Here is a 17,500-nt window from a genome sequence, read left to right as displayed (position 1 = left end):
AACAGCCTACTGGAGAAACACAACAGAACCTATCTCAGAGAAAATAACTGTCTGCAAATCTCATAAGGGAGATTCTCTCTCAAAACCTCTCTTCATTTCTGATTAGATTTTTTTCTTTCTTTTTTCCGAGGGAGATGCTCGCTGTAGTTGACAATTAAAGAGTTCCTTTAATTAAAGAAAGGAGCTACATCTTTGTGTGTGGAGATGGGTTACAGAGCACTGTCACTCGTGTGCTTCTAGAAACCCATAAATCATAAAAAGCCCATCGAGTGGATGAATGTATTTATATATAACGCTCACAAGCTTTAATTGTTGGTACTGTTAAAATATGTTGCAGATTAGAATAGTCATAATATGCATACATTCCCAATTAGTTTTGCTAAGTCATTATTCAGGTGTTTTTTTTGTAGTTCTAAACATGTGAGTTTTGGAGGCTATGATATAGTTAGCACGAGCAGTGAAATGACAAAGGGCGAAAAGGTTCATCAAATGTTAACAGAAAATGCAAACCAAAAAAAACATTACAGCAATTTAAAAAAATATTATGGGGATATTCAGGGCAAAAAATATGATTGCACTGCACCATATATTTGGCCAACCAAAGGCAACTTTACATTAGTGGTTGGTAGCTTTTTAGCTAAGAAACATGTATAGAAAAAACCCAACATTTTTACCTCTGAATGTTTTCCTATCCTAAGAGTTGACCTTCCCTCTCAGAACCGCACAGACACTCACAGACTCCCCTCATGGACTTATCTCCCAATCAAACATCCTTTCCCATCTACTCATTATTTTTCATATTTATTTGAAGGTGTTATACATGCGGGAATCAGAACATGGATATAGCAGCAAACAACTACTTGCAATGTAAAGATACAGTGGAGTGATGTCTACCTGAGCAGAGAATGAAGTCACCTCCCTCTGTGTGTGTGGAAGTCCATTTTTACCATAACTCCCTTTACATAAAGTAGTTTTCTACTGTTGCCACACTTGTGTGTGTGTGTGTGTGTGCGATCTGAGTCTGCGATAACCATAAACTGTAGTGGACGCTGTCACTGTGACTTCACACATTGCTTTGTGGACTACGATTTTGAAGCCGCCATCTTGGTTTTTTGGAACCAGAAGTGACACAAGAGGCTGAATAAGACACATTTTTTTTCTCAATAACAAAGTTCCCACGCCCCGGGCTTTTCTGCTTCAAACGGCTGCAAGAATATATTCATGAAAAGGATTCTCTGCTGCATCTTAATTCCTGCTTTTGACTGTTTGTGTGTCCTGTGACTTGATAGAAAAAAGGACAAATTCAACATTCTCGCGTGGCACCACTCTCTACACATTATTGTGCGCATTCGAACTTCCTGCTGGAGACGAAAGTTGTGACGAATAAACTGATTTGAATGCTGTAATACACACGACTTGACTTTTTTTTCTTGCGAGCAGGCAATATTTGAGACAGCTGGGATTTCATTGCAGTGAGGAAACTCCCACAAACAATCCATCCTTGTTCTTAGTTCATCAAGATTCCTTTGCGTTTCCTCCCTCTCCCGTCATTTGTGTTCCTCTCTCGCATCCCTTTCTTCTTCTCTCTCAGTGTTGGAGTTATCTCGGCTCGTATTCTTCTTCTGCTTCTATCCACTTGTCTGCGTCTGAGCTGGATCTTGTTGTTTTTCCTCACTTTGTTTGTCTCTCCCTCTCCTCTTTTTTTTTTCCTCGTTGTGCTCTGTGATTTCTACCCTCTGCTGTTCTGGTTTTGTCTGTTTAATCTCTGTGATCTCTCCGTGAGTTGTTTATACCTCCTAAATGTGCCACCTCCCTACACTGACTCATTTTCCCTGAGTAACAGTGCAGAGAGAAATGTATTCATTTTCATGGTGCTCCGGCACACTTATCTTTTATTTCCCTGCAGATTCTTTTTTTTATGGCAGTTCAGCTTTGTCAGATGTTATATGGTGAGAAGGAAGGTGGAATGGGGAACCGTTTCCTCCGTCTTCTCCCTGTGGTAATGTTTTAATACTGTGGTTTCATGTCTTTTACTGTTTTTCTCCGATTTTCACTTTTACTGCCACGCTGGAAGTGTTGTTAGATTTCATATTCGAAACAAATACAATCACTTATTTTCTGTGAGGTGAATTGAATAATAAGTATTTTATTGGTTAGCTCTCAGCTGCACTAAAACATATGTAAAGAACAACCTTGCATGGCTCATTGCTCGGATGAAATTCTGGTAATACATTGGTGCAATAACGAAGGCCAAAACTGTGCAAGACATTTTCCTTTTAATAAATAAGATTTACATGTCATTTTTTTCCTCTCAGCAAAGTCCTTGAACAGTAGCTAAATAAGTGGTGGTTGCCGAGCAACATGCGAGTGGTAACTTTTGGGTTGGCATCATATCTAATGTGCTTCTATCTGTGTTTGTACATTTTAAACTTCAGTCAGCAAGCGTTTTTATAGCCGTGTGCATTTCCATCGTGGTTTTTACAGTTCTTGCTGAAATGAATAAAGCACAAGAACAGGAATATTAAACAGATTTTTCAAATTCTGATTGACTTGAGAGGCTTTAGAAATGTGCTCTGCGGCAGTCCTCTATTGCTCGATTCATACACGAGAAAACATCTTTACTGTACCGAAATGAGCCATAATTCAGTCCAACACTATAAGCCTCGAACATGAAGAAATAGAGGACGGCTGAAAGAATGGCCTCTGTTGTCTGCCTTTGACGCCTATGACGCCTTCGACTTTTTAACCCCAACTTTCATTGGATGAAAGAGTTCCCCTCGCTATCTGTCTCCTTTTCCCATTCGCTCCCATCTGTCTGTCATACACCCCCCCCCCCCTCCCCCACACACACTCACACAATGCCTTTCCCTTCTCTCTCAGTGCCTACGGTCATTTTCAGTCGGTGATTGAACTGACTGTGGAGCTTGTGTATGTGTTTGAAACAGGAGTAGAGAAGACAACCAGCGAAGAAGACAGGGCAATAGGATGAGAGAGCCATGGGGAGAGAGACAGCTGCGAGGGCCAACGAGAGGGAGAATAGTACAGCCAGATATTGCCTTGATGTTGATACTGCCCCACCGACCTTCCATCCATCCACCTGGTCTCTCTATCTTCCCTCTCAGCCCCACTGAACTTCTTCCTCTATGAACTTTGTGTTAGAATGATCAGAACCAATCAGTCACGCACGATGTCGTGCTGCATTTATGACGGTTGCCTAATTATCTTAAGGTGGGGCAAAAGTCCTGTAGCAACAAAACAAGAAGTTTTTATGAATATGGAACATTTTGAAGCCCGTAATCTCTTTATTCTGCTCTCTCTCTCTCATATCAATCTTTCTCTCCACGCCCCCCCCCCCCCCCCCCCCTCTACTTGTATTCCTCTCTTCCGCCATGTAATTTGAGAGGGAACACAGTGAAAAAAAATCCCCCAGTAGTCTGACCCACCGATGAACCTTTGCTTGCTTTGACAGATCGCTGCAACATGAGCCCTTCATTTCATCTTCGGAAAAAAAAGAAAAGGGGACTCTCTTTCTCCACCTTTTTTTATTTTTTTTTATGTGTTGTGTCTTTCACCGCAAATGGAAAAAGATCTAGTCCAGTACCATTAACGTGTGTGATATGTGTGCCTTGTGTGCGTTTGTCCACTTTGGAGCCATTGATGTATCTGATCATTTGTGTGTCTGTATGGGGGGGCCCATTTGTGAGATAAGGTTAGCTGTAGCAGCGATAAGGCGAGCGCAGGAAAAGGATCCGCTTTGGCCGGACGTCGCGAGAGGTGTCACGGACAGTTATGATGATTCATCTGGTCGCACTTTAAACACCACTTACCGAGAAAGAACACCCTGAAACAAACCCTGCTCTCCCAACGACCTATGGATGAGAGTCAGCCTTTTTGACTGATTAGCCATAGTGCCAAAAAAAAAAAAAAAATAATAATTTGATCGCATAAAACCATAATCAACTCCGTTTCTTCACAATTTTTGGCAACTTTTATATAACTTTCTTTTTTACATTTCCGCTCACGGGCACTAACGTGCATGCACAGCCGTTAAAAGCAAGGAGAAAAGGTGACTTCATTCTCTGCCCATGTAGACATTAATCCACTATATCTTTATATGACGATGAGTTTGCTGCTATATTAATGCTCAATGTTAAATACAGCTTCTTTAAAAGTTATTATGTTTAAATACCTTGAGAAGACAGTAAGATGTGGAAATGTTAAATGGACTGACCCAACACCAATTGTAACCGAGACATTTTTCTTTCAACATTAACGGTGAATGAATTACCTGGTTATCAAAAAAATTTTTTTTGTAATCATAATTACTATCACTTGGTATGAGATGCGGCAAAAGGGCGAATTGAAGTATTTCCATTATTGCGATGATAAGGCCCATTATAAATCTTTGTCAGGCCAGTGCGAACAAAACAGTCCTTTTGTTTTGGACAAAATGAAAGGTTATGGCGATTGAGAGAGAAATTAAAGGTGATAGATGAAATTGAGTATTTCCTGCATGGGGCATTTAGGAGATTGAGATTGTAATCATGACTGTTGTGCCTGACAAAAGGTAAAAAGGGCACGGCGTCTATTGTGTAACGGTAATGAAAAAGTAAGGACTTGACATTGCAAAGGTTAGACTTATGGCAAGAGTGAAGGAAGGGGAGGAAGACGGGGAGGTGTGGATAAAGATAGATGGATGGGTTGAATGGAGGCGGAGGGGGAGGAGATGATAGAGGGATAAAAAGCGGAACATGGGGGAAATAGAGGGAGGGGGGAAGATAAGAGAGAGAGAGCTGGAGGTTGTTGAGCGGTCTGACTGGCAGCAAGAAAAAAGCTGGCCAGGTTGAGTTGAGAGGTTCCAGGAAGGTCAGTCATTTGACACAGCTGGCTGCACCGTGCCAACCCTGACCGCTCGGTCCTGCTCGGTCCCTCTGTCTCTATCTCCATCTGTCTCCATGCAAAGTAATGTCTGTCCAGATGAAGTTATGGCAGGATGCCCAACACCCTCTCTCTCTTTCTCTCTCTCTCTCCCTCCCTTTTCTTTCTGTCATCTTCCCCTCCACTTCTCTGACTGCATCCTTCCTTTCTTCTCTCTGACTAATACAATAATGAAAGGTATAAGAAAAGAGCAAAGATAAAGGAGACATCAGTAAAACGATGTGAGGAAAATAGGAAGCAAAAGGAAAAAAAAAGGGGAAAAAAGACAACGATGACATTTAGTTCTACCCTTAAATAGCAGTTTAGAGTGTATGTCCATGTCCTGGACAGGAAACATATTGGTAATAATAAGAAAAGCAGTTATATTGGCATTAGGACACTTGTTTCCTATGTCAGAGTAGGCCTACACAATGCTCAAGTCTCTATAGTTTTGAGAGTTCATGCCCTTTTGCCCTTTTTAGGGGTCAAACGGACATGCACCGTGCGATTGGATGTATTTATGAGTGTGTATTTTGATGTTTCTATGGAACGCACATCTGAACCCTTAACCCCTTGCAATGCAAACCCTTGGCTGAGGACCCTGCATTGCTTGGCAGGCGACTCAGGAAACAGCAATGGTGTGTGTGTGTGTGTGTGTGTGAAAACGAAGGCAACATTCAAAATATTCCAATACGCATCCTGATTTGCACACTGCATGAAGGAGATACTCTTCTTTTTTTTTTATTTGTTAAGTGCGATCACTGCGCTACATCTGGGTCGCTTATGTTCCCCCTTATCCGAGCCCACTCGCTCATTAAAACATGTCAGTATTTGTCATGTGGAGAATCACTTTAAGTGGTTTCATTTGGGGATAAAACCCCGTAGTTTGGAAAAACCTGTCTCTGTCCGTTCATCTTCCACAAATGAATGGAGTTCTGTTTTTTTTTTTGAAGGAGGTAATCTGTTATCTGTAATAGATTACCTTCTGAGAGTAATCCTCCCAGCCTCTTTCACACTATAAATGCTTTTATGAGCCTCAGGCGTTGTACAGTACAAGTCTTTCATGTATGAGGCTTTCAACTGTGTGTTAGCTCTGCCAATAAGACATGCTGTTTAAGACTTGGCAGCTAGTCTACAGCCTCCACAGTAAATGGTTTGCAGCTGACTTTAACGCACAGTGGCTTTGAAACTTTTCAAAATATATTTTTGTTGCAGCCAAAACTTTACTACTGACCTCTGGGTGTGTGTGTCAGTCACCCTGTCCCGTATCTATGACTTTGGAGCCTTGGCAAGCTTTACTAAATACATCCACAATTACTAAAGGAACCATTTACACCCCCCAACCCCCCCCCCCCCTTTCACAACTGCATGACCTATTGTTTGAGAGGAAGATATCTGAGTGAGTGCGAGTGTGCGTTTATTGGCAGTGGTGGAACCTGCTGTTCCTTTCTACCTGACATAGTGTAACCACATTTGCACACACACACACACACACACACACACACACACAGACACACACACACACACACACACACACACACACCTTGTGTTTTAACAAGATAAGCGTGCTGTGCTTGTTCTCTGTAAAATTGACAACCAATATATATCAGGAAGGGAAGTCATAATAAAGATAATAGAGGTGCTGTGGACATGTGTTTGTGCGTATGTGTGTGCGTGGAGAGGGGGGGGGGGGGGGTAGAGAGAGAGAAAGAGAGAGGTAGAGAGAGAGGTAGAGGTGAGAAGAGAGTAAGTAGCAGAGAGTTGCATTTTAATTATTTACAGCTGAGCAACTGAAACTCCTCTCTCTCCCTCTCTCTCTCTCCCTCTCTCTCTCTCCCCCTCTCTCTCTCCCTCTCTCTCTCTCTCCCTCTCTCTCTCTCCCTCTCTCTCTCCCTCTCTCTCTCTCCCCCTCTCTCTCTCCCCCCCTCTCTCTCTCTCTCCCTCTCTCTCTCTCTCTCTACCCTATAATCCAGAGTTAGGTTATAAACACAGTTCAAGTTTCCATCTTGCTCGACGTGGGTGGCCACGCTGGGTGTTTGTGCGTGTCTGTCTGCATGTGTGTGTTTGCCAACAAGTCATTTTTTTCTTTTGCCGTTTGTCGATTTGCATCTCCTGTGGACGAACGTCCGTGTGGTTTCGTGGCCGCACTGCGACCTCTCACGACCCAGATTGTGTTTGTTCCACCGTCCAGGACTCTGATATTAAAAACAATATTTGTTTTTCAAAACAGAAACAAAAGACATGGGAGAATACTTTCTGTATTTTGAACTCTGACTGCTCCCGCTGGCTCGTCCCACAAACAGAGCAAAAGTAGTTTAAAAGTAGTGTCTTTGGCAGAGAAAATATTCTGCTGATAACTCATGCGCAGTTCAACAACCATGAAAAAAACCCTGTCACATGACTAGAAATTGCGGGGTGAATAACACATACTGTACACTTAATGGAATAACAATACAGAGATGGGGTGCAAATAAAAACTCATCATAGTGTGATGTATGTATCTGTTATCTTTACGTTATCACAGTCTTCACACCTGCTGTATAGACTGCGCTGCTCGGGCTCACAGACTTGCATTCACATTGTCACACAAAGATCGGCGGTCTGTAGGGCTTTTAAAGAAGTCTCCTGTTTGACGTGTTGTAACAGTTGCAATACGGCGCTTTATTGATCCCTTTACTCATATTCTGTTTTTATTGAGGTCAAAGGTCAAGCTCAGCTACAGAACAGCGCCACTGCAGTCAGGACTGGCGGAGGGTGTCACAGCACAACCCTTCGCTGCTAATGAATAATTCAGATTGAGTTTTTGATTTTGTTCTCGTGCTCTGAGCCCAAGTATACCGTCGTTTGTTCAAGCCTATGATTCATCGAGATACTGTGTTCATTTCCAATGAAAAATAAACAGGCAACAGGAGTGGAAAAAAGGTGCGTAGTTGAAACTGAACTTAGAAACACTTCCTGTAGATCACACCAATGTTGACTCGAACCAGCAACTCAGAAATCTTTTAATGTCAATGTGGCATTCTTGAGCTCATTACACACATCTTACTTAGTAGTGGTTTTGTTAGGGCCTTTAAGGTAACTGTGTAATCCTGCAATAAACAGCCTTTGCTCACAGTTTTGCAAAATATACGTTTGTTTGTTGGAGTGACAGTTCACTCACCGTTGGATGGCAGATGTCAGCCGGGCTGCTGTGTGCATAGCTGCTCACTTGTTGGAATAAGAAGCGTTGCTATTTGTGCAAACCAGAGCTCAGTAAAACAGTTTTATGATGCCTCTAGATTACCAGCTCTGTTCAGTTTGAAAAGAAAAATAAACAAAAACAGCAAACCAGTCATAATTGCATAATCGGCAAAATTCTCCGTTGAAATAGGTATCACGTGGTTAGCTCCTGGATATTGAATCGTCTATACGGTTAAGATAAAGGAATCCAACCCTAAATATGAATATTTTTAAAAGCTATGTTGCAGATCTTGAGAGTTGAGAGTTGAGAGTGTATTTGATGTGTTTTATATGATAGACTACAAAATCTCTACATGAATAACATAAGTTAAAGCTGTGGGAGTCAGTTTAACCGGACAGAGTCAAAGAGGGAGGCGCGGTTTAAGAAGTTGATGACACCACTCTTTCGCTGTGGAGTTATAGAGAGCCTCTATATGAACTGTGGGTGGCCTGAAACACGTTTGAGAGAGACAGGAGGGTAGTTTGAGCTTGTTCTGAGGAAAGAGAAACCAGCCAATCCTCTCAAGTCTTACATCAACATCAGAATGTTATTGATGTTCTCTATTTTAAGGTGAGAGCTTTGAGAGTCTCTCTCTCTCTCTCTCTCTCTCTACTGTATATATTGCTCTTACTCCCCCGTTCCCTCCCTGTGTCTGTGTATGCATGGAGCATTCCTCTCACTCCAAAACTATTAGAAGAAAATAAGCTTGTGTGGTTGACTTTCCCTAAAGTTAATGATTTAGAAGAGGTGTTGGCAGACTAAATTATCACCTTCTGAAAGGACCCATTGAGATCACATATCTGCAGCAAAGCTCAACTCAGCCAAGAAAGATGGAGCCTCGCCCCTCCCGAAATCCAAAAACCGTCTGTTGAACACTGTCATGAACCATGGCTTTTAAGCTCTTTGTCAATCGAAAACCTGAAAGAAAAAAAAAACACTCTGAGAATATTTGATTAAATATGGATCATGGGGCAATTTTAAGCCCTGGAAACACCTGCAGAAGTGTTTTAACCTGTTTTGCCAGGAGTAACACATTGTATTTGATCATCTATGCCTGAATGAGAAAAAGCCGAAGTATATGCAGAGACACTTTTTCTTTTCTTTTTTTTTTCTTTTTAAAGTGATGAATTGCTGAAAAAGCGTCTCTTTCAAGGTGTCACTTCCCCGAGCACTTTGTTTCTGCACGGTTGAATTCAGGTATATGGAGGTTAACCATGCACACCTTAAATCACTTAACTGATGTATTAGATGGTTTGACTTCTGAGGCTTCTCCGCACATTCTCCTCTTTTGCCAATCCTCCCGTATTAAAATCCCGAGATGAAAAAAAATCCCAGAGATGAAAGAGCAGAAAGTGAGCCAGTGTAATATGACAGCTAAATTGACGGCACTGGACAGACTAAGCTGACTGTTCTGAAGGTCTAATGAAAGGTTTCTTTGAGAGGCCATGTCAGCAGGTGAATGGAGGTGAAATATGCTGGCTCCCCCGCCCCCCCCTCCTCTCTCTTCCCACCTGTCTTCTGCTCTCCTATCCCCCCTCTACCTCTGTCTCTAGGCTGAAAAGAAAGCCTGTCTCTGCTTTGAGTTATTATTGTCTCCAATGGTGGTCTGAAGCCTGGGTGTACTTGACTGAGGTTCACAAACACTCATCACGGCTCATATCTATTCCATACTCAAGGAACTGCGAGTAATAATAGCTGTGGTATTATATATGTGCACATATTTATACGTATGTATCCACTAACTCAAAATCATTTTATTGTGTGTGAAGTTCTTTCCTTCCATCAAGGACGATGGACTTTTTAGCCCTTTTTTCTTGGATCTACAGATGTTTCAATCTATCTGTCAGTCCATGTGTGTGTCATGCTGCTAACAGAGGGAGGTATTCCACGACATGTTTCAACTTCCTTTGATGGGCCTTCTTGATTTATAGCAACATTAAAAGGCTGTTGCCGGCGTTTGCATTTTTATTTTATGTTTCCTCTTCCTTGCATGAAGAGAGGCTATATGACTTATTAGTGCGACAGATTCTGCAGAGGACAGTGTTTTGGTGTGTGCGTGTGTGTGTGTGTGTGTGTGTGTGTGTGTGTGTGTGTGTCTGTGGAGGGAAAGGTGGGTGTGTTGGGGGTGGATCAGTGAGACTGCAGTCTGTGCTGCATGCATTCCAATGACTAGATATCAAATCTCGAATCAAACTTGAACAAGAAAAATTAAAATGTGCCTTTTTTTAATAAAATGCTCAGGAGAGCAACATTGATGCAATTATAATTTACTCAGATGCATTTTGATACCATTGGAGACATTGGGCAGACCACAGCAAATTAAATCACCCCACCTGGATACACATAAATAACTAACCTTTTTTTGGGTGTTTATTCTGAATTTACTGTGAAGAGAAAACACATCTCCAATGCATCACTGGTTTTGATTGAATTTGACAATAATGTCAAACACGCAATATATCAAATTGCATTCTCGTGTCTTTTCTTGACACATGCTTCTACGTGATCTTTGTTTTTCTCTCAAAATGTGGAAATGAACACTCCCGTACACTGTTCAAACTGCAGCTTGAGACAAAAATGGAATCTGACACCACCTTCGTCGGGCCCCTGGGCGAGTGAGAGACAATATGTTGTTCTAATATGCAAATGTTGCATTAAGGATTCAGTGAAAATGAGCGGGTGAGATGATCACACCATTAAAAGTTAGCATTAGCAATGTAGTATGTTAATCAGGCCAGATGGGACCATTCTGTTTGTGTAAATTAACTCACTCGACTTCTTTGTCAGTAGGCCTGGAAGTATAAGCTTTGACAGGCCTTTGAGAATTAGAAATACACTGACATATATACTTCATTGGCTGAAACATTTATGGTGAAGTATGTAACTTTAAGAAAAAAATCTATGGCCAGAAATAATAATAAATTATATATATATATATATATATATATATATATATATATATATATATATATTAAAATATATGCTGTATATATATATATATATATTTTTGAATCTATAAATAAAGTCGTGTCTCCTTCTTCAAGGCACTGCTGACTTTCTCCCATTTTGCTGTTATTTTTGATTTCATTGTGTTGATAAACACATATACTGTAACTGTAACCTTTTTTGTGCTGTTTTTTTTTTTAAAATTTCTAAATGATTATTATTATATTATTATATTATATTAGAAAATGGACCATGTAACAATTTTGTATTACTTTTAGCAGTGGCAATCATTTCTAATTATGTCAGTGTACCACAACTGTCTGCACTATAACCCCCCCCCCCCCCCCTCCCTGAATACTGTCATCATCCTAACAACACTGAACAACACTGCCTCTCAAAGAAACCAGGATCCCTATTTAGCCAAAATCAGTATTAGTTTTCCGCCACTGTCCCTGGGCATGTTCTGACTCTATAATCCAGGGCATATTCTAAGATCCTTAACCCAGCAGCAAGCTTTGTTTTGGGGGTTTAGTCCAGCTCTGCTCCTGGGAGGTCTAACAGCTCATCCAAACCCCCTCCAGTCATTTTTGGCGTGAAGGATTTTTCTTTTTTTTTTCAATCACGGTGTCCCAATCCCCGGGACAATTAGAGGTCATCGAGGAGCAGTTTATAGAAAGTGCAGAGCTACAGAATGTTGTTTTGGAAACTTGTAATGGTCCCTTGTGTGAGTGAATAGGCTTGGAACACTCACATTAAAAGCAAAAAAGACGTGTACAATACAGAAACAGAAATAGGTTGCTTATCTTTTAATAATTTTTTTTACTTTCCGGAAAATCTTGTTTATCTAAATCCCCCAGGAGTCGAGGTTGTCCAAGAAAATGAAATGTTCTGCTTAGACATTCATTGAAATTCATCACCGGGTCTTATTCAAACTCTGAAATTTGAATGGAATACATTTTCATCTTTCTATTGCTTGTGCTCATTATCAATCCACGAGTAACATCAAAGAACTGAGGCTTTGACACACATAGGCTGAACAATATCCCACAGTGCTAAGAAATCATTACCACCTGTGGCATTAATACTTGCAATGTGGGATGTTTGTTGAGAAAACAGCACATTGTCTGTCCTAGTGTCATAATCCATCTTCCAAAACCATTACGATTTGAAACTACAGTCTCCACTGCACTAAAGATACAAGGTGCAACAACAGATTCCTCCCATTCTTTCTGTGTGAGAAAACCTGGCCTACATTTTTATACTGCATTTTTGTTTACGACCAGCAAATAAAAAATCCAACAATATCCAATAAAAATCAGTCATTCGCAGCCATTTACCAAATCCACTTTAAAGGGTTTAAAATAACCTTGGTGCACTCAGCCACCTTTCATTTTTACATCTGACAGCCAAACTAAACAGTGCTCTCTCTCTCTCTCTCTCTGTCTCTCTGTCTCTCTCTCGCTCTGTCATTATCTTGTCGGCATGAGGTCATTGTCTCATCCATGCCCAATGATGTCATTTCCTTCGTAAACAAGTTAAACTTCCTCTCATGGCTCCATATCAGCTGAGCTTATCCTGTGAGTGCCCCAGTGGGATTTCGGGTGCATTTCAGCTAAACTCTGCATTAGTTTTTTATTCATTTTTGCACAGCTGCACGAAACTTTATTCAGTCTGCAAAACGCATGTGTTTAGTTCTAAAGACACAGAATACCAATAGGCTACTAGCAACGGACTGGTTTGGTGAGTTCAGTTCCCCTGACTCACAGCACAGAATAACCGAGTGAAAGCAGCGGACGTTTCACTGGCTTGTTGGTGGAGCCGTGTTTGTACAGCAGTGTGGAACCAGTGAGCAACCACAACCTCCACTGATGTCAAACAACTCTCAAGCACGACAGCATGTGGAATTCAACCGCTTCACTTTCAACCATCTGAAAGGCCCGACACTCGTGTGCGTTTACTCAAGTGGAGCTTGTCCTGCTCTAAATCAGCAAGGTAAAAGGAATGGTTATGCAATTATTTTTTGTTATTTTCTTTTTTTTTTTTATAGAGTGAGGCACAGCTGTAGCCGGCCTGGAACAACATGGGCTGGGTTACTGCATTCAGCCAAGGTAATCGCAATCTAGATGAGCTTTAAAGCTGATGGTTGCTGGAAGGGGGGGAAAGGGGAAAAAAAAAGGACCTGTTTTCTTTGCCAAACCCCACTCCTCTGTGTTTCCCAGGCAAAGGTTGATATGGGATAGGAGTTTAACAGAAAACTGCTACACACCCATGTGTTTTAACAGTTCTCCACCACATGTGTTATCAGCTGAGCCATGGATGTGGGAATGCCCCGCAGGCCGAATGACATCATGCCTTCTGTAAAACTAGATATAGTTTAACACACAAGGGTGTAACTTGGATGTGTAGGAAATGGGGGAAGATTGTTGGAAACAACCAGAAACCAGTGGAAGTAAACAAAGATACAAATGCGCCACACGCTGTTAAAATGTAACCCTCGGTTGGCTTTTCAGTGCAGCCGGTGGTAACTCCAATCTCTGAATACGACTGTATGTTAGATTTGAATTCCAGTACAAGCGTTGCATCTCCTTTACAATATGAACACACTGCTGACACTCTGGCCTGTATTGATGTGATTTACTGCGGCCCCGGCTAAAGAAATTGATTTTTTTTAGCTTCAAATTGATTTTTTTTTTTTGCGTGCCTGCCCTTTAAAAGCTTTGGCATAGTCAGCTGTTTAGTGTTGAAATGTTTTAACAGTTAAAGCCTCTCCGCATGTGTTATCAGTTTAGCCATAATGAGCAAGAAGCCCAGTGGCAGAGTGACATCATTTATAGTTTAGCTCTAACACACAGGGGTGGAACTGGAAAATGTCAAATAAAAAACAACAACATGATGATAACTTCTACAGTCACATTTGAAACTTGCACATGTTGATTTAATTGCTTTTGATGGTAATACCAACAGTGAGCACACGCTGTCTTGTACATTTTGCTGAGAAGGGCAATGCAGGATGAACTGCCTATTAAGCACCGGAGCCTCCGGTTTAAACACCTCATAAACACGTGGGCTCTTTTCAGAAAAAAAACACAAGTAATGACATTAGATCAGCCTAATCATTTTAGGTCCTCTCATCATGTCAAGTCATAATTGAGAGTGACATAATTGCTTGCTCGGCTTTTAGAAGAAGGAAGTCCTTCTTGAGTAAATGGACAACACAATATAAACATATTCATACCACATCATACATCATGGCGGAAATGGCAAATATAATGTAACATTGCAGAAAGAGTGTATCCATTCTTATTTTGATTAAAGTACTCATTTTATTCATCCCCAGAGCAGAAATAAGTTATATAGAAGGCTCCGTATTGTAATACTATGTCAGTAGAACATGTGGGACCAAACTACATTATAAACTAACTAAACTCATTCAGATTACAATATTTCATCACAGTACAAAAAAAGAAGAAGTATTGGTTTAATTTATTTATTTATAGTACTCGTGCCTCCACCACTTAACAAGGGTGTTTTGAGCACTGTCATATGAGCACTGGTCTTTCTACAGCACGACCACGAGAGAAGTGCTCATGTTGTTAAAAAGGTGCTTTAGGGAAGATTACATCATCATTGTCATCACCACCATGACCACTGCACTGACCAGCACCATCATCATCATCTACACTGCCTTAACATTATCATCATCATCATCATCATCATCATCTTCCAGAGCTCAGCACACAAGTATAATAATAACTCCAAGATTTAGGGCCCCCGTTGGAAAGATGACATCATTATTTCCCCCCTCTACACCTCTCCAGGGTACAACTGACTGAGCTGAAGAGCAGGGACGCAGTTTTGTAAAGGATGTGATGTGTTGGCATCTTTGCACGGATGGTCAGCTGCTTTGCTGGCTCCATCTCACAGAAAAAGGCCCCTGTAGGAACGTTGACATCATCCTCATGCTGCAGAACAATAACTGGCATCCCTAATCCGCTGACATAAAACTGACATATGTCCGGACGAGGGGGAGATATATGACAACAATGGAAGTCGTTGGCCCTTATGCAGGAAATTGTCAGCTGCTTGGCGTTCTGGAAATAAATGGAGGGGATTGAAGTGTTTTAGCAGAGCAGTAGACTTGCCAGAGACACGGTCCATGAACTGTGACTGTAAGGGTTCAAACCTTCCTTGTGATACGCTGTCACACATCTCTGTTTCATGTTCCAAGTGTACCTGCGATGTAATGTCTAAAATCAGTTTAATAACCCTCTGGAGGGTGACTTCAGTCTGCCCCTGGGTTCAAATTACATTATTCCCAGACACTGTGGGCCTATGTGTAGAACTTGAAACTGATATAAAAATGGGGAAGCGAGATGGTTGAAAGCATCTGAATAAAGTCCTTAAAAACCTAAAACCCACCATGTTTGGATCTAAGCGCAGCATACTATGCGTCCTCCACCCTCCAAATGGTTTTGATTTTAGCAAGTTAATTAGTGAAACTTGGAAGCAGGGATTAATCTGCCATCAGTGATTGAGGGAATCATTCAGCTGTGTTTAACTAAAACCAAAAGTGCTACAGGCAAAATTAGTTAAATCCTACTGGCAAGGGTAATGCTTACTGACTTAAATAGCAGTGTGTAGAACTCTTCTGGTGGATTAGCGCTCTGAAAGTGACAGCGTGGTGGGGAATGATGACCACAGCGCTAGAAAGGTATGCGCGTTTCTTATCTGTCAGCAGTTTCCTGAGCAGAGAGAGGGAGTGTGTGTATTTGTGGTAGATGATGTGCCACATAGAAAATGCCAAGAGCTCAAAATGCCAGAGACACAAGCACGCGCGCACACCTACACACACACACACACACACACAACTAAAGCAAAGTGGTGAGTTTTCACAGAGAGCTGACAGCTATGTGATGTCACCTTGCTTAAATCTAGCTCTCGCGACATACAACATGCATCTGAGTCATATACAGCACATCCAACAGAATATTAAAACACGTGTGGGTTTTGTGTTCCTGATTATTGGAGTCATTTTCATTAGGTTAATTGCTTCATTCTTCACATTCTTCCTCACTGAAGTTCTCCTAATGGCCACTAAATGTCGACTCCAGGATTTGGAAACATATTTAAGATAAGATATTCAGGCATAAAGAGAAGTCGGATTGGAAGTCCGATTGAAAAGGAGTCTCACCTTATCACTCTTGGCTCTGCCGTTGGCTGCTTGCTAGTCACTCCAACCAGGCTTCATCCCACGTCAGTAAATTATTATTATTTGTATTTATGTTACTAACTGTGGTACTGGATGCAAATGCTGGAGTTGCATTCAAAGATTGAATCATACCTGGTTAGCTTAATGGGCTAGTATGTTTGAGAAAGTGCCCCGTTCTTGATTCACAAGTGGCCGATCATTCGGATGTACTCTAATAAAGATGTTCTCCATGGTGTTAAGACTTCACATGATAATGATGTCTTTGCTATTTATTGTGTTCATTGTGTTCCTGGCCAGCTTTTTTCTTACACCACCCAACAGCATACCAATACAGTTAATACGTTGTGAACAGTGTGATCTTCTGTCTGCATCTAATACGTCTCTCTTTCAGGCACGCACACAACTGGGTGGCCACATTGAGTCATCTAATTGATTCATAAACTTACTGTACGACTCAGTACAAGGTATTGGTTGACAGGGTCGTCTGGTGGGCTCTCACATGATCGGGATGAAGGATGAGTAAACCCTTTCATTGCTGGGACCACTGGATATCGCTAACCACCACCCCCCATACGAGGGCCTTTGGGCAATACAAATCTGAATCACTGATATAAAACGAATCACTCAGAGAGACAGGGCAGGCAGCGATAGTAATGGGAGCGCTTTGGCATTCCCATACAAGCAGGACACAGCATGCTGGGAGGCTGACTCAGTCCTCTGAGGGGTGATGGTGTCACCGTATGAATGATGAAAATATGCAGCTTCAAGGGTGCCGTCTACCTTAAACTCTCTTTAGATGTGTCCTGAGGCACGATGCAGCTCGCCGTCTGACTCATGTGAGTCACGCCGATGTCTCGAGAGGAAAACACTGTGTATTGTCTTTGAATCGACGAGGAGTCTTCCAGCTGAATCATTTAGGTTATACACAAAAACACGTGACTCATTTGCTCAGGTCCATAAAGCAACTTCCTCATATCAGACGCCAAAACATGATCTGTGAAACTAGGTGGGGTGCCCGGAGCTACGGCAGTCTTTGAGAAGCTTGAGAAAACGTCCGCAGACATTGACAAATATGGGGCTACCTTGACGTCATTGCAAATAAAGTGTTTATGGTCCATATTTGTGTTCATATCTGGTTTGGTTTTAGTTGTTTTATGTCCATGAGGAGTGTTTTCTATTTCACGTCAGCATGCTCACCTAATCATTTT

The 17,500-nt window shown here is 41.5% G+C and overlaps 1 long non-coding RNA gene across 5 annotated transcripts in view; it reads left to right on the top strand.

The window, feature by feature from the left end:
• LOC117745637 overlaps positions 1-17,500 on the top strand; it is a 96,468-nt gene that overhangs the window by 28,651 nt on the left and 50,317 nt on the right. The window lies entirely within an intron of this gene.

This window comes from Cyclopterus lumpus, chromosome 16 (assembly GCF_009769545.1).
Source record: "Cyclopterus lumpus isolate fCycLum1 chromosome 16, fCycLum1.pri, whole genome shotgun sequence".
NCBI lineage: Eukaryota > Metazoa > Chordata > Actinopteri > Perciformes > Cyclopteridae > Cyclopterus > Cyclopterus lumpus.
The sequence above is the reverse complement of the archived record's forward strand: the minus strand, read 5'-3'. Positions and strand labels throughout refer to the sequence as shown.